We start from the raw sequence: 18588 nt of genomic DNA, 5'->3' as shown, positions 1-18588 counted from the left end.
GAAGAAAGTGTGCAGTCGACCACAACAACTACGTCGTCTGCATCGGCCTCCGTGCCCCCACGGGCTGCCAGTGCCACCCAGCACAGTGGTCCACCCAGACTGAGCCGGGCTGCCAAAGCCAAACGCCACCGCCGAGTAGCAAGGACAACAGCTTCCTCTCACAGCCGTTGCACCTGCAAGGCATTGAAGGCACGCCTGCGCCGCAGTACCCTGATGGTGTCCCGCCTCCAGCAGGAGCTCCACCACTTTTCAAACGAGTTGGAGGGGCTCCGCGTAGAGCACGCCTTGCTCCGCCAGGAGCATGATGCCCTGGCCCAAAAAGTAGACAGCATCCACCCATAGTGTCCCTTGCCCCTTTTTGAGAGACTTTTGGGGGGTGGGAATTGGGAGTTGGGTTTTTGGGGACTTTTGAAGGACAATCGTTGGGGTTAGGGAGGGTCTTGCGGGAGATTATTTTGTTAGGGATATAAATATACTTTTTCAAACTTTATCTGAGCATACCCGTTTCTTACTGCTTGCCTGGTGGGTGGGGGTTTAACAGTGACTTTGTTTTCCTGAAAGTTTAGTTCCATTTTCTTCCTTTAAGTGTAAATGCCCAAATGTTTTCAACACTAAGTGCCTCTCACAGAGTAAGTGAAGTGAATCCAAGAGTCCTAGGACTTTAGTAGTACTACCGTCAGTCTCTCGTCTCTCCTACTAATACTCCATTATACCCCCAAACCACCAAACGCTTATCTTACCTGTAATTTGTGTTTGAAAGTAGGGCTAGACCCAGGGCTGGCTCCACGGGAAACAGCGAATAAGGTTGGCAATCTTGGTCGGATAAAATTTCCTCATAGCGGTGGTACTAGTGGTGTGACACAGTGGCAGTTGCATGCCTATGAAAAAAAAGAAAATTAAATCTGGTTTGTCCTCCTGAGCAATTCAACGGTACAACTGAGAATATAGCAGGTGACAGAAGTACACTAGAACAGTGCCACATTGTAGCCTAACAAATGGTAAAGTATAACTACTAATTCGGTTGAAGTTCTTTGACATTAGCCATGGGTCTTTGTCAAGCAGAGTAAGAATATATCCTCGGATTTCTTCACCAGCCTGTTGCTATCACCTTATCCTCCCCAGCAAGTGTGTGGATTTATTGCTGTAATTTAGTCACACATCAATCAAAACCACACAGCCCGGGGGAAGAGGGTTAGGGTTTGAAAAATGGATGGGCGTCCGGGGGTTTTTGGGAAAGGTTTTGGGAGACAAGAAAAAATAGCACAGCATGGACAAACAATTGTGAACATAAACAAATCTTTGGGTACAAACCTATCCATCAATCTTTGAAAGTGCATGCACTACTGCATGCATGTCAGTGAAAAGTAAGTAGTACTTTCGACAACTGTGGAAGAAAGAATGCAACAGTACAGGGCCTGTGTGGAATTATTGATAACGATATTCAACATAAGGTCTCTGTAGCCAGATACCCGAGAGCCTTGCTGGTCACTATAAATCCATTCACAACAACACTCAATGGGGTTGGTCTGGAAGGTATAGTAGATAGAAAAGGAGAAATTGCTTTTTTTCTAGGTGTCCCCTCACTCACCAGGGTTGCCCCTTGGTGACATGCTTCATCATTGGGGCCATCCCAGTCCTCTACGGGCTGGGGCGTGCTGCGACTTGCGAATTACGTAGGAGCACTTACAAATGACTATGTGTGGTGCAGATGTGATAGTGGAGTGGACTAAGTGATGTGTTAAGGGATCAATTTAGAAGCAGAGAGAGATCCAAGAAATGCAGTCACAGTCAGAGAAAAAGGCAAGGGATACTGTATCTATGTTGTTGTAGTTCTCCTGTTGGAAGTGGTAAGTAGGTTGCCTGCAGAAAAAAAATCCTCTTATTAGCGGCACTCCTCCATTGCAGCCGACGCTTCGTCCATCGATGTTGGTCACCAGAAGACACCCTGTAAAAAAAGCACAGCATAGACAAACAATTGAACATAAACAATTCTTTGGGTACAAACCTATCCATCAATCTTTGAAAGTGCATGCACTACTGCATGCATGTCAGTGAAAAGTAAGTAGTACTTTCGACAACTGTGGAAGAAAGAATGCGACAGTACAGGGCGTGTGTGGAATTATTCATAACGATATTCAACATAAGGTCTCTGTAGCCAGATACCCGAGAGCCTTGCTGGTCACTATAAATCCATTCACAACAACACTCAATGGGGTTGGTCTGGAAGGTATAGTAGATAGAAAAGGAGAAATTGCTTTTTTTCTAGGTGTCCCCTCCCTCACCAGGGTTGCCCCTTGGTGACATGCTTCATCATTGGGGCCATCCCAGTCCTGTACGGGCTGGGGCGTGCTGCGACTTGCGAATTACGTAGGAGCACTTACAAATGACTATGTGTGGTGCAGATGTGATAGTGGAGTGGACTAAGTGATGTGTTAAGGGATCAATTTAGAAGCAGAGAGAGATCCAAGAAATGCAGTCACAGTCAGAGAAAAAGGCAAGGGATACTGTATCTATGTTGTTGTAGTTCTCCTGTTGGAAGTGGTAAGTAAGTTGCCTGCAGAAAAAAAATCCTCTTATTAGCGGCACTCCTCCATTGCAGCCGACGCTTCGTCCATCGATGTTGGTCACCAGAAGACACCCTGTAAAAAAAGCACAGCATAGACAAACAATTGAACATAAACAATTCTTTGGGTACAAACCTATCCATCAATCTTTGAAAGTGCATGCACTACTGCATGCATGTCAGTGAAAAGTAAGTAGTACTTTCGACAACTGTGGAAGAAAGAATGCGACAGTACAGGGCGTGTGTGGAATTATTCATAACGATATTCAACATAAGGTCTCTGTAGCCAGATACCCGAGAGCCTTGCTGGTCACTATAAATCCATTCACAACAACACTCAATGGGGTTGGTCTGGAAGGTATAGTAGATAGAAAAGGAGAAATTGCTTTTTTTCTAGGTGTCCCCTCACTCACCAGGGTTGCCCCTTGGTGACATGCTTCATCATTGGGGCCATCCCAGTCCTCTACGGGCTGGGGCGTGCTGCGACTTGCGAATTACGTAGGAGCACTTACAAATGACTATGTGTGGTGCAGATGTGATAGTGGAGTGGACTAAGTGATGTGTTAAGGGATCAATTTAGAAGCAGAGAGAGATCCAAGAAATGCAGTCACAGTCAGAGAAAAAGGCAAGGGATACTGTATCTATGTTGTTGTAGTTCTCCTGTTGGAAGTGGTAAGTAAGTTGCCTGCAGAAAAAAAATCCTCTTATTAGCGGCACTCCTCCATTGCAGCCGACGCTTCGTCCATCGATGTTGGTCACCAGAAGACACCCTGTCCACTGCCTGCCTGATGCTGAATTGTGGCTCGCTAATGTGAAGCCTGACTCCATCCTTTTTTCCCCATTGCAGAGACTGAAACCCGGCCTGTAATTATTCAACGAAAAACAGGAAGTGATATAATATTACAACACCACTGATAAATAAATATAAGGTATGTAAGCTGTGGAGTGCAAAAAGTCACAATTAGATTTTCCTAGTAGACAGTACAATATTTTTGAAAGTGCGTACTCTGTCTGAGTCACCTTTTGAAGGATAAATAAGTAGGGGCAAATTAATGTAGCGGATCTTTCCCCTCAAGCTAGGTGTACTGTAAACTGTTTTAGAACAAAATTAGATCTTCCTAGCAGTGCTCCCACCCAGACCCTTACTAAAGCCAGTCGCAAAAATGTAGAAGACCCCCAATCAAATCTCTAAAAACGAGGCCTAGCAGAAAACTGGTGACAAAACTTACTTTGAAAGTAAAAGTAGGCCGAAGTACCCCCTTCCTAATTACCCCTTATCCACCGTGGATTGCATTCATTTCAAACCACTTTCAAGCAACCAAGCAAAAGTAGCCATAGCCAGCATCGCTCCAAGACTCGAAATCCCCCCCACTCAAACACATGCAATAGAAATACTGCTAACCCTAACGAACCCTAAGTTAAGAATAGTGGCAAAGGCTTTCTTTAACTATGCCAAATCCCCCCTTTCCCACCATGGATTTTCTTCAAATGACTTGCAACCAAAATTACACATTCTCACGAGTGCTCTAAGACCCCAGAACTCAGTTGCAAAAATCTAGAACACCCCGAAACACATGCAATCCTGCTGCTAGGGCTAACCCTAACGAACCCTAAGTTACAAAAAGTGCCAAAAGGCTTTTCCGCGAGGATTTTGTCCCAACCACTTCTACCCGGTATTAGACCTTCCCAGGAATGCCCCAAGACCCGCCAACCCACCCGCCAAGAAGCATAACACCCCCAAACAGGCCAAAAGCAAAATCTCATACTTGCAATATTTCTCGGCCTTCGGTCCAAACGCGCTGCGTAGCTAGGCCATAAGTCGGGGTTGCCACAACGGATTTCCTGAAAAGCAAATGCAATCAAGATTAGAGTGTCCCAGCAGTGCTCCCAGATCACGAAACTCACCAACAAACAGACGGAACCCCCCCTAAGAGCACCTCAAAGGCAAGCAAGTCATCAAAAACACAAAAAATGTTCCGCCTGGGATTTGGTCCAAAACACTTTTATCCGGTATTAGAGCTTCCCAGCAATGGCCCCAGAGCCGTCAACCCAGGAGAAAACGAGTAGAAGACCCCCAAACAGCCAAAGAGCAAAAGTACAAAAATGGGGACTTAGTCAATTTTTCACAAATTTCCCAAATCACTCCGCGCGCGCTCTGCAGCTAGGCCCTAACTCCCCTCTGCCACCATGGATTTGCTTCAAACCTCTTGCAAAGTAAAGTATATATAGCCAGCAGTGCGCCCAGACCCCGAAACTCACCCACAAACACCAGGAAGCCCCCCAAACAGGCCCCCGAAAACGCTACATTGAGCAAAATGTCAGAAATAGCCAAAAAAAATCGGCCTGGATTTTGTCCCAACCACTTCTACCCGGTATTAGACCTTCCCAGGAATGCCCAAAGACCCGCCAACCAACCCGCCAAGAAGCATAACACCCCCAAACAGGCCAAAAGCAAAATCTCATACTTGCAATATTTCTCGGCCTTCGGTCCAAACGCGCTGCGTAGCTAGGCCATAAGTCGGGGTTGCCACGACGGATTTCCTGAAAAGCAAATGCAATCAAAATTAGAGTGTCCCAGCAGTGCTCCCAGACCACGAAACTCACCCACAAACAGACGGAACCCCCCCTAAGAGCACCTCAAAGGCAAGCAAGTCATCAAAAACACAAAAAAATTTCCGCCTGGGATTTGGTCCAAAACACTTTTATCCGGTATAAGAGCTTCCCAACAATGGCCCCAGAGCCGTCAACCCAGGAGAAAACGAGTAGAAGACCCCCAAACAGCCAAAGAGCAAAAGTACAAAAATGGGGACTTAGTCAATTTTTCACAAATTTCCCAAATCACTCCGCGCGCGCTCTGCAGCTAGGCCCTAACTCCCCTCTGCCACCATGGATTTGCTTCAAACCTCTTGCAAAGTAAAGTATATATAGCCAGCAGTGCGCCCAGACCCCGAAACTCACCCACAAACACCAGGAAGCCCCCCAAACAGGCCCCCGAAAACGCTACATTGAGCAAAATGTCAGAAATAGCCAAAAAAAAATCGGCCTGGATTTTGTCCCAACCACTTCTACCCGGTATTAGACCTTCCCAGGAATGCCCCAAGACCCGCCAACCCACCCGCCAAGAAGCATAACACCCCCAAACAGGCCAAAAGCAAAATCTCATACTTGCAATATTTCTCGGCCTTCGGTCCAAACGCGCTGCGTAGCTAGGCCATAAGTCGGGGTTGCCACGACGGATTTCCTGAAAAGCAAATGCAATCAAGATTAGAGTGTCCCAGCAGTGCTCCCAGACCACGAAACTCACCCACAAACAGACGGAACCCCCCCTAAGAGCACCTCAAAGGCAAGCAAGTCATCAAAAACACAAAAAAAATTCCGCATGGGATTTGGTCCAAAACCTTTTATCCGGTATTAGAGCTTCCCAACAATGGCCCCAGAGCCATCAACTCACCTGCAAAGAGGTACAAAAACACCCCCACAAGTGCTGAGTCTTTCTTCATTGGGCGTAAACCAGCCCTCTGGTTTGATGGAAATAGGAGTCTGGAGGAGGAGGATAGAGGAGCATGTTCTTCTGAACTTGTGAAACTGAGGAATGCAGACTGCGGCAACTTCAAATCAATTAGCAAACCAGTGAAGACAGTTCTGCTGATGGGCTTGATTTTGTGATTATCTGATTAAAGTTTGAAATATATTAACTGTGCACAACAAAGAAAGACAGACACACAGGAATAAAAGTGAATAAGGATGAAAAAGAAAGTTATTGATTCGTTGTCTCATTTTCAGGGCTCGGTATCACGGTCCAGGAATGAGAATAAGGCTTCGTCATCATACTCTGCGAATTCAGGCAGGGTGAGCTCAGTGTCACCTGACAGAGTAGAAATTCCCTCATCTATGTTGCTGGCCACCTCCTCTTCATCCGGCACGCTTTCTCGTACTCTGAAATCTGGTGGTATGAGGTGCTGATTCATCTTGATCATTGTTAACCTCTCCACATTTTTGGGCGAGAGGCGGCTCCGTTTGGGAGTTACAATGCCACCAGCAGCACTGAAAACCCGTTCAGAAGACACGCTTGCGAGTGGGCAAGACAAGTAGTTTACAGCCAGGTTGGTGAGCTGTGGCCACAATTCTTTTTTCCCATGCCAATACGCCAATGGGTCAGAATTAACATAGACCTCTGTTGAGTCATTCAGATAGTCCTTCACCATCGACTCAAGGTCCTCATCCAAGGTTCCTCCACTTTGCTTAGCTCTTGCTGTGCCTCTGACCTTTTGAGAACCAAACCCACGCAGAGCTAGCCAATCCTCTTCAGCCTCCAATGTTTCTGTTGTGTCTCGTGCAGATGATCCGGTTGCCGGTGTCTTTAACGGCTGAGAGGTCACTTGTGCCACAGCCACAGGTGCAGAAGTGGATTGATTTGACTGGGGATGGCCTGCTGATGTACTGCCATTTCCTTCAATTTTCAGCCGTTCTCTTTCAAACCTCTTGGCTGACAAGGCTAGCCAATGTTTGTACTTTGGAACATGTTCATCATCAAAAGGAAAGAATGCTTGGCCTGCCAGCGCCTTTTTGTAGCGTGGATCCAGAATAGTAGCACAAATGTAATGCTCTTCTGAGTGGATCTTTTTAAGACGTTCATCACCTTGTAGGAGCTCTAATAATTTCTCAGCCAGAAGAAAAGAGTCTTGGTTTTTTACATCTTTTTCAAACACAGAACACACCTCCTTCAGTTGGTCCTCCAGCATGTACAACAATGGGATAGCTTTTCCCAAATTAGAGTCCTCCTTGCTGACTGCACGCGTGAAGAACTCAAAAGGAGGAAGCATGCATGTCAGGCTTTGAACTATGTTCCATTGCGCCAGAACCATCCTCAGCTCCTCTGTACCCTCTGTAAGGAAATATTGATCGAGTTCCGTATACTGTTCATACAGACGCTCAAGCATGTAGAAGGTTGAGTTCCAACGTGTTACCACCTCCTGGATGAGTGCTTTCACTGGTATTTTACGTTGATATAGCAGGCTCCTCAGCTGCTTCCGGGCCTTAAAAGAATGGCTGAAATGCTTGCACATTTTTCGGCAGGTGTCCAATACGCTGTACGCTGCACTGCCTTTATTACCCAAGAATTTTTGGACAACCAGGTTTATACAGTGCGCCAAACACGGCACTCTGAAATAGTTACCGTCCCTCATGGCCTTAACTATATTGGCGCCATTGTCCGTGGAAACATAACCAACCTGGCGTTTTAGTGGGGACAGCCAGTTAAGGACCTTTGTGTTAAAGACATCCAAAATGTTTTCTGCTGTGTGACGTTTCTCCAAACCAAACATGGCTAGTGTTGCATGTTTCCGAGCAGCTTTAAAAACAATGTCCGTGTCAACACCTGTGTTTAGCTTTGCTTTAGCCCCTGAAAAAGAGACCCAGTGTGCAGTGATGCACATGTAATCAGCGCCTGCGCCACTGGTCCACATGTCTGTTGTCATATGTATAGTGTGAACAGCACTCTTCTGCAAAGCTGCCCCAATCACCTTCAGAACATCTTCATGTAGTGCTGGAACCGCAACTCGGGCAAAATAGAACCGGCTAGGAACCTTCCATTTAGGGCAGAGCGCTGCCACTAATTCTAGAAAACCAATCCCATCTACAAAAGAAAAAGGGAGAAGGTCCAGAGCTAGCATTTTAGCCAGCTTAGTGTTATACAGACGCGTCAGTGGGTGGTTGCGTTCATATTGCGCTTCTGTAAACAACATCTTTTTAATGTTGCCCTGGACCAAAGATTTACGGGATGATGATGATATCTTCGACCCAGTTACGCTCGCTGATGAACTTTTTCGCATTGATGTCTCACTCTCTCCCACACTCTTAGTGTGGCTCACATGGGGTGTGCTGCTGACAGGGGTACTGGGTGTAAGTGAAGTGTTTGACACGTCTTCTTCCTCCTCGTCATCATCAGATGAAAAATCAACGTTTTCATTACGTGCAAATCGGGCTTCCTTGACCGCCTCTAGGTGCGCAAACCATTGGACAGCGTGCGTTCTCCTAAGATGACCTCTCTGGCCTCCGGTACCATAGTTGGTACCAAACTTACCACGACTAACTCGAAGCTTACAAATGCTACAAATGGCTACATTTTCCTTTTTTGGGCAAACACTAAAGAAGTCCCAAACTGGAGACTTGAAATGTCTTTGGGGGCCGGAGGAGGCGGCGATACTGGTGGTGGTGGTCCTGCTGCTAATGCTAGATGAAGTGGAGGATGTGGATTGCCGAACTTCAGTACGTTTTGCACTTTCACCACCACTAATTGAGGTCGAGGTGGATGGAGGTCCCACTCCCTTCTTGCGAGGAAGAAATATGGAAGCGGTAGGTGTTGGTGTACTAGTTAACTCCAAATCCAATGATTGTTGTGTTTCCATTGACTCCTCGTCGACATCATCATCACGCTCAGCAGCTTCTCTGGATAGGGTCAAAATGTCTCTTTGCTGCATGCCCGCTGGGGCTGCAGTGACCTTTGTGATGACTGGCTCGTCGTCATCGTGAGAGGCTTCATCAAAAGCAGTATCTGTCACTTCTTGTTGAGCCTCATCACACTCCATAGGTATGAGTTTTTCGACGACCTTCCTTTTACGCTTAGGTACCTTTGTCAGATCATGGTGTGCCTCACTCTCAGGCTGCGGTGGTGGCACCCAATCGTCATCCAGATCATCAGTAGGAGGTGGGCTTGAAGAAGATGTAGACACCCCCCTTGATCTTTTCCTTGCTGGGGATGTGGAAGACAATGAATGATCATCAGGAGGAGTGGCTTCCAATGATACCTCGGCTTCATTGTCGATTTCCAGATGTGCCCCTACTTCGGGAGGAACAAGTATTGTGGGCACTTGTGACCCTCCATGCACCTCTGCTTGCGCATCTCCTTTTGCTGCCTCTCCTTCCACATGTACTTGGGCGTGTACTTGCACATGGTGTTGTTGTTGCGGCTGTGGTTGTTCAACACTTGTCAGATGAGTTACAACAACCTGTGTTGATTCAGGGACATGGCTGCTACTTTCTTGCGATGAGCCAACATCACTGGTCGATGGTGATTGGAGAAGTACACTGACTGCCTCTGAAGCACTCAAGGGCTTTGACTTAAGTTTGCGTGGTGGTGGAGGCACTGAACCCAATGGAGCAGGGGTGCTGCTCCCAGCTTGGTCCCCAGCAGATCCTGCTGCTGCTGCAGGCGTACTTTTTTTTTTGCTCCCAAAAAACGTGGCGGTTGGCACACCAGCCTCCTTGGTAACTTGCTTCTTCTGCTCCTTACTAGCAACTTTCTTGCTAGAGGAGCTACGGAGAACTTTTTTTGGGGCCATCTTCTTCAGAGCAGGTCAGACAGCAGGCCGCAGTTGCACGAATTGTAGAGTTGTCTGAGGCTAGACGTGACGTCGCGTGACGTTATGCTGCACACACACACCGCTGCAGGACTTCTTCCTGGCACTGGTGGTTCTCTTGAGTCTTGTGCACCTAAAAACAATGGAAGACAGAGGAACATCAGTTCAGTTATACACCACAAAAAAATCGGAAAAAAAACCAGAATAATCAGCACAATCCCATTCCATCCATGCCCTCCATGATGTTTAAGTTCAAGACAGCCCACAGAAAGACTAGGCCCATGCTAGACTCAAATACCCCTGGTGAAAAGGCCACAAGTACAGCCCCGAAAAACGAAAATCACAAAAAAATCAGCACAATCCCAATCCATCCATGCCCTCCATGATGTTTAAGTTCAAGACAGCCCACAGAAAGACTAGGCCCATGCAAGACTCACTACCCCTGGGCATAAAGGTTGAAAAGTAGGCAAAATGGTTGCAGACCTAACAACAAAGCCTGCATTCAAAATGGCCACTTGCCTCCAAGCACATGGCCAGTGCCTGTAGCAGCACTCAAAATGGCCACCAGCCACATGGCCTGTCCCTCCCCATGAACACCCCCAAAAATCGAAAAACACTGCAAAATCAGCACAATCCCATTCCATCCATGCCCTCCATGATGGTTAAGTTCAAGACAGCCCACAGAAAGACTAGGCCCATGCTAGACTGAAATACCCCTGGTGAAAAGGCCACAAGTACAGCCCCAAAAAACGAAAATCACTGAAAAATCAGCACAATCCCAATCCATCCATGCCCTCCATGATGTTTAAATTGAAGACAACCCACAGAAAGACTAGGCCCATGCAAGACTCACTACCTCTGGGCATAAAGGTTGAAACGTAGGCAAAATAGTTGCAGGCCTAACAACAAAGCCTGCATTCAAAATGGCCACTTGCCTCCCAGCACATGGCCAGTGCCTGTAGCAGCACTCAAAATGGCCACCAGCCACATGGCCTGTCCCTCCCCATGAACACCCCCAAAAATCGAAAAACACTGCAAAATCAGCACAATCCCATTCTATCCATGCCCTCCATGATGGTTAAGTTCAAGACAGCCCACAGAAAGACTAGGCCCATGCTAGACTCAAATACCCCTGGTGAATAGGCCACAAGTACAGCCCCAAAAAACTAAAATCACTGAAAAATCAGCACAATCCCAATCCATCCATGCCCTCCATGATGTTTAAATTCAAGACAACCCACAGCAAGACTAGGCCCATGCAAGACTCACTACCCCTGGGCATAAAGGTTGAAAAGTAGGCAAAATGGTTGCAGGCCTAACAACAAAGCCTGCATTCAAAATGGCCACTTGCCTCCCAGCACATGGCCAGTGCCTGTAGCAGCACTCAAAATGGCCACCAGCCACATGGCCTGTCCCTCCCCATGAACACCCCCAAAAATCGAAAAACACTGCAAAATCAGCACAATCCCATTCCATCCATGCCCTCCATGATGTTTAAGTTCAAGACAGCCCACAGAAAGACTAGGCCCATGCTAGACTCAAATACCCCTGGTGAAAAGGCCACAAGTACAGCCCCAAAAAACGAAAATCACTGAAAAATCAGCACAATCCCAATCCATCCATGCCCTCCATGATGTTTAAGTTCAAGACAGCCCACAGAAAGACTAGGCCCATGCTAGACTCAAATACCCCTGGTGAAAAGGCCACAAGTACAGCCCCAAAAAACGAAAATCACTGAAAAATCAGCACAATCCCAATCCATCCATGATGTTTAAATTCAAGACAACCCACAGAAAGACTAGGCCCATGCAAGACTCACTACCCCTGGGCATAAAGGTTGAAAAGTAGGCAAAATGGTTGCAGGCCTAACAACAAAGCCTGCATTCAAAATGGCCACTTGCCTGCCAGCACATGGCCAGTGCCTGTAGCAGCACTCAAAATGGCCACCAGCCACATGGCCTGTCCCTCCCCATGAACACCCCCAAAAATCGAAAAACACTGCAAAATCAGCACAATCCCATTCCATCCATGCCCTCCATGATGGTTAAGTTCAAGACAGCCCACAGAAAGACTAGGCCCATGCTAGACTCAAATACCCCTGGTGAAAAGGCCACAAGTACAGCCCCAAAAAACGAAAATCAATGAAAAATCAGCACAATCCCAATCCATCCATGATGTTTAAATTCAAGACAACCCACAGAAAGACTAGGCCCATGCAAGACTCACTACCCCTGGGCATATAGGTTGAAAAGTAGGCAAAATGGTTGCAGGCCTAACAACAAAGCCTGCATTCAAAATGGCCACTTGCCTCCCAGCACATGGCCAGTGCCTGTAGCAGCACTCAAAATGGCCACCAGCCACATGGCCTGTCCCTCCCCATGAACACCCCCAAAAATCGAAAAACACTGCAAAATCAGCACAATCCCATTCCATCCATGCCCTCCATGATGTTTAAGTTCAAGACAGCCCACAGAAAGACTAGGCCCATGCAAGACTCACTACCCCTGGGCATAAAGGTTGAAAAGTAGGCAAAATGGTTGCAGGCCTAACAACAAAGCCTGCATTCAAAATGGCCACTTGCCTCCAAGCACATGGCCAGTGCCTGTAGCAGCACTCAAAATGGCCACCAGCCACATGGCCTGTCCCTCCCCATGAACACCCCCAAAAATCGAAAAACACTGCAAAATCAGCACAATCCCATTCCATCCATGCCCTCCATGATGGTTAAGTTCAAGACAGCCCACAGAAAGACTAGGCCCATGCTAGACTCAAATACCCCTGGTGAAAAGGCCACAAGTACAGCCCCAAAAAACGAAAATCACTGAAAAATCAGCACAATCCCAATCCATCCATGCCCTCCATGATGTTTAAGTTCAAGACAGCCCACAGAAAGACTAGGCCCATGCTAGACTCAAATACCCCTGGTGAAAAGGCCACAAGTACAGCCACAAAAAACGAAAATCACTGAAAAATCAGCACAATCCCAATCCATCCATGATGTTTAAATTCAAGACAACCCACAGAAAGACTAGGCCCATGCAAGACTCACTACCCCTGGGCATAAAGGTTGAAAAGTAGGCAAAATGGTTGCAGGCCTAACAACAAAGCCTGCATTCAAAATGGCCACTTGCCTGCCAGCACATGGCCAGTGCCTGTAGCAGCACTCAAAATGGCCACCAGCCACATGGCCTGTCCCTCCCCATGAACACCCCCAAAAATCGAAAAACACTGCAAAATCAGCACAATCCCATTCCATCCATGCCCTCCATGATGGTTAAGTTCAAGACAGCCCACAGAAAGACTAGGCCCATGCTAGACTCAAATACCCCTGGTGAAAAGGCCACAAGTACAGCCCCAAAAAACGAAAATCACTGAAAAATCAGCACAATCCCAATCCATCCATGCCCTCCATGATGTTTAAGTTCAAGACAGCCCACAGAAAGACTAGGCCCATGCAAGACTCACTACCCCTGGGCATAAAGGTTGAAAAGTAGGCAAAATGGTTGCAGGCCTAACAACAAAGCCTGCATTCAAAATGGCCACTTGCCTGCCAGCACATGGCCAGTGCCTGTAGCAGCACTCAAAATGGCCACCAGCCACATGGCCTGTCCCTCCCCATGAACACCCCCCAAAATCGAAAAACACTGCAAAATCAGCACAATCCCATTCCATCCATGCCCTCCATGATGTTTAAGTTCAAGACACCCCACAGAAAGACTAGGCCCATGCTAATCTCAAATACCCCTGGTGAAAAGGCCACAAGTACAGCCCCAAAAAACGAAAAACACTGAAAAATCAGCACAATCCCAATCCATCCATGCCCTCCATGATGTTTAAGTTCAAGACAACCCACAGAAAGACTCAGTCCACCCCCCACTGAGTACCCCTGGGCAAAAGGCCCCAAAACAGCCCAAAAATCGAAAATTCCAAAATTTTAGTTGCAGCAACTGTAATGCCCCAAACAAACTTACTTGTAAAATTTCTAATCCAACAGTGATCCAAAGAAAGTCAAAAAGGCCTCAAATCCAAAGATCCAGCAGCATCCACAAAAAGTAATCCTTCCAGCTCCAGATCCAAATGAAAAGTGACCAGGAGATGGACAAAGCACTGGGAGGAGCCTGCTGAACAGGAACAGGAAGTTGAAGACTGTGGGGCACTTCCTTCTTCCCACCCCCCTCCCCCCTCCCCAAAATGGACTCCTCGCTAAAAAAGTGCAGGCAAATGTCAACCTAAGGAGTTATTCAGATAAAAATCATCATTTCAAGAAGGTTTATGCTGCTTGCTGGTGGATTTCTTGTGCAGAATTGCAAATTTTATATTTTCGCTTGTGCGAGATTCTTGCTGCTCGCCGCATCTCAAATCTCGCAATTGCGAAGTACCGCGAGACGTGATCTCGCCGTACTCCCGTTGACAAACTATCGCTGGCAAGCCGCGATGACGTAATCGCGCTCGCCAATTCCCGCGGGATCACACAGCAAGATCCAAAATGGCGCAGCACTCGCAAACTATCGAGAAAAACAACCCGGCAAACGATGATAAACGCCGCGCGCCGCAAAAATTGTATCACCAACGCCGCGCGCCGCAAAAAAAATCCGCTGCGTGCGAATTTGCGGATTTTGCGGGAAATTCGCAAATCTCGCGGATTGCGGATTTCCCGAAAATCCGCAAAATCCGCGAGCGTAACGGATTTTCCGCCCATGCTTAACAGAGACAAGCATGGGGGCGGGCTTCAACATGGCAAGATGTTATATGTTCATCACTGTTGGAGCTATGGCACACATTCAAATGGCAGTGTGCCATAGGTACTTGATAATCATGATCAATATCTAGGGGCTGTCCTCTGCTCAAGCTCAGTATGTTAATGAGAACAACAAAACGATGGATGGAATGCTTGAACTTATCTCAACCATTTGTAATTGCTTTTTTGCCGCATTCCAGTGCATTGGTTTTTGCAAACTGTGTCCCTATAGAGAAGGGAAACCGTCTGCAAGCCATGATCTAATAGGAACAGGCTGGTCCAAACTGCTGGGCACGCCTACTCTGAATGGTAACCCAGACAACCGAGGACAGGTTTTAGACTTATTTCACCTCTTCTGTCGGGTTCAGCTTGAGCCCTATAGTATAAAGGCTAAAGGGCACACATCTAGGCATAACCATTGCCCTTAGGGTGCATGTACTAAGTAAAACAAAAATATATTGGGAGACTGTGTTAGACCTGTGAGCCTTAGGGTGGTCTTCCCCCAAACATTTTGCTTTCACCCTCATATATTTCTGAAATGTTTTGTTGGCCTTAGAACTCTGTTTACTTTACCACTGCTAACCAACGTTTACGTGCTTCTGCTCACTGCCTAAAACATAGTCAAGTTGGCTTACACCTTATTGGCATATTAAATTTACCTAAAAGCCTGTATTAAAGTGGTATACCATATATTCAGGGCTGGTAAATATAATGCTACTAGTGGGCCTGCAGCACTTATAGTGCCATCCACTTAAGTAGTCCTTAAAATCTGTTCCTGGTCTGCCATTGCAGCCTATTGGCAGTTTTGAAACTGCCACTTTGACCGGCAAAATAACCCCCGTACTAAGCCTTAGACTCCCTTCTTATTACATATAAGTCACCCCTAAAGTAGGCCCTACACAGTCCATAGGGCAGGGTGCATTGTAATTGAAAAGTTGGACGTGTACTTTTAAGGTTTACATGTCCTGGTAGTGAAAAACCCACAAACTAATTTTTTATTACTTTGAGGCCTACCTCACCCATAGGATAAAGTTGGGTTGCCTGCTTACAATAATCAAGTGACTTTTGATTGGGAGCAGGTGGGAAAGTCATGTTTGGTGTCTGAGTAATTGTGATTTAAAATCAGATTTTAAGTCACAATTCTGAAAACACCACTTTTAGAAAGTTAGTATTATCTTGTCCTAACCATTTGGTGCCTGTAAGCCTGTTCCTGGGTCACATGACTGGGTGTAGTTGAAAGGTCGCCTTTGTGTATTCCTTTCAAACAGCCACACAATACAGAGACAAGATGTGCCATCTCAGGCAGGATGGGGAGGGCAGAGCTATGCACAGACTCATTTGCACTTCAAAAGTCTGTGCCCTGCTCTAATACAAATAACTTCACACTAGCCTATTGGGCCCGCAGAAAGACTGGAACCAAGACAGGGAGGCAGGAAATTCCAGACACTTCAAAAGGGGCACCAAGTATAAACAAAAGACCCTCAGACCCGCTATTCAGTTTACTCATGGACTTGAGGAAGGGCTTTTAGAAGACTGGCTGATGCTGTGGCCTGCAGTGTACTTCAGAGGACTGCTTTGCTACATCAAGAAGGTCTGCCCTACTGTCTAAAGTCTGCACTGAGCGTCCTAAGGTTTGCCCTGCTGCTTGAGTCCTACTTTTCTACATAAACCCAGGAGTTCTAGAAGGACTTAAAGGTAGGGGTGCAGGGTAAACTCCGCTCTACCAGTGGAGTTTTCCCACTCCGTGCTCCGCCTGGAGCATGGAGTTCCAGAAAAACTCTGCAAACTGCGGCATGGTGGATTTTTCTTGTGCATGGCTCACCAATGTTAAGTTGCCAAGCGCAAGGAAAATAAATTGAGCTCTAGGATGAGTTCTAGCATGATTTCTCAACACAGGTGGTCGCAGCAGGTCTCTACTATTTGCGTTGAGAAAGCTGTTGCTCAAATAAAAATCTACTTGAGTAGCATAAAGAAGCAGCACCAGTGGTGCCATGCACCCTCATATTACAACACAAGACATGTTCCTGGCACTGAAAATCAGAGCGATGTGCCGAAATTCTGCAGCTCGCAGAACTCAGTGGTAATCTCAAGGAGTTTTTACGTAAGTCTGCGGAATTCAGCGGAGTGAAACTCAGCAAATTCCACCCACTCCTACTTCAGGGGCTAGTGGTCTGGTCTCCTGATCAGGGACTCAGGAAAAGAAAAGACTCCAACCATCCTAAACCTGCAACTGGACCCTGCTTGAGTTAGTCACAGTTTAAGTTCAAGTTCAGGGATTTGTATAGCGCACTACTCACCCAGAGGGTCTCAAGGCGCTTGGGGGAGGGGGTGCATTATTTATCGAATAGCCAGGTTTTAATTTCCTTCCTGAAGGAGATGTGGTTCTGGGTAAGGCGAAGAGTGGGGAGAGAGTTCCAGGTTTTGGCCTCCAAGTAGGAGAAGGATCTTCCTCCCATGGTGGATCTATGGATGCGCGGAACTGCGGCGAGGGCTTGATTGGAGGATCTTAGTTGGCGGGTGGGTGTGTAGAAGGACAGTCGTGTGTTGAGGCATTCGGGTCCTAGTTTGTAGAGGGCCTTGTGTGCGTGGGTGAGGAGACAAAACGTTATTCTCTTGTTGTCGGGAAGCCAGTGGAGGTCTTTCAGGTGGCCGGTAATGTGAGCTTGGCGCGGGATGTCCAAGATGAGTCTGGCTGATGCGTTTTGGATGCGTTGGAGTTTTTTGACACTCCAAGTGGTGCCCCTCCAGTCCTGGACCCTTGGAAGTGGTGCTAAAGGTGCCTAGATAGCCTAAATCCAAAGTCGTTTGCCCAGAAAATGCTCTGACCTCCCTGCTCAACGATCCGCCCAAGGTCATAACTATTTGGGCTGACTTCATGGCAGCTCCCGCTATGTTCTTCTCCTCATCAGAAAAATCCTGTTAAGCGGCTGATCGCAGAAGGGGTATCCAGCCTTTTGGAGCCCTTTTGGGCTACAATCTGCAGCTTCACCCCACTGGTGATTTTTTACTTTCAAAAAAGCGACTTAGGGGTCCATTAGGATGTAGGGTGGATCGCCACCGCCCGCATGGCGGTGGCGATCAGCCCTACATCCTTTCCCGCCCACCACCCATTTCCCCCCACCATATTAGTATGGAGGGGGGTACCGCGGCAGACGGGAAGACCATCCGCTGCTTTTCCGCCCAGTCGACAAGTCGACCGGGCGGAAAAGGGTTTAATATGTAGGGGTGGGTGGAAGTCGCGTAATGGACTTTTGCGGAGCGGCACGGAAATTGAACCAATTTCCGTGCCTCTCTGCAAATTTCCATTACATGACACCCGCCCGCCACCCGCCCGCCTCCTGCCCTCAATATTAAAAATATTAGAGCCTGAAATAAACTTTAAAACACTTACCTTAACGCAGGGACATCTCTTCATTGTCTATGGCGCCTTCTTCTTGAAACTGCGCATGCGCTGGAGCCTCGCCAGGAATGTGTATGCTCACAAACATCTCAAGTTGAGCCATTGGTAATTACTCGGGCTGCTTGTAAGTCCACGATGATGGAGCATGTATTGAGATTGATCAATTTGTCTTTGAAGGAATAAATCATATCTGCAGACCGCAAAAAGTTCTAACTTCCTGATTTTTCAATAGTATGAATTGGACCCATCTATCTCGACATTTCTAGGCCCCTTTTGAATATATATCTTATGTGCCAAAGTGTTGAATGAGTAATCATACTACAGCTACAACTCTTTATTACGGTTAACAACTTTCCCAACCCTTACTGGCTTGTCTGGCTAAAGATCCAACAGATTCATCAAATATGTGTCTATTGAATGTTAAATAATCTCCTCCATGATACCGAGCAATGAACTAACATTTCTCTAATGTTGTTATATTCATTATTCATCCACAGGATTTGGTGTTCCAGGTCATTAGATTAGATTA

Source organism: Lissotriton vulgaris, chromosome 12 (assembly GCF_964263255.1).
Source record: "Lissotriton vulgaris chromosome 12, aLisVul1.2, whole genome shotgun sequence".
Taxonomy (NCBI): Eukaryota; Metazoa; Chordata; class Amphibia; order Caudata; family Salamandridae; genus Lissotriton; species Lissotriton vulgaris.
Note: the sequence above shows the minus strand (reverse complement) of the source record.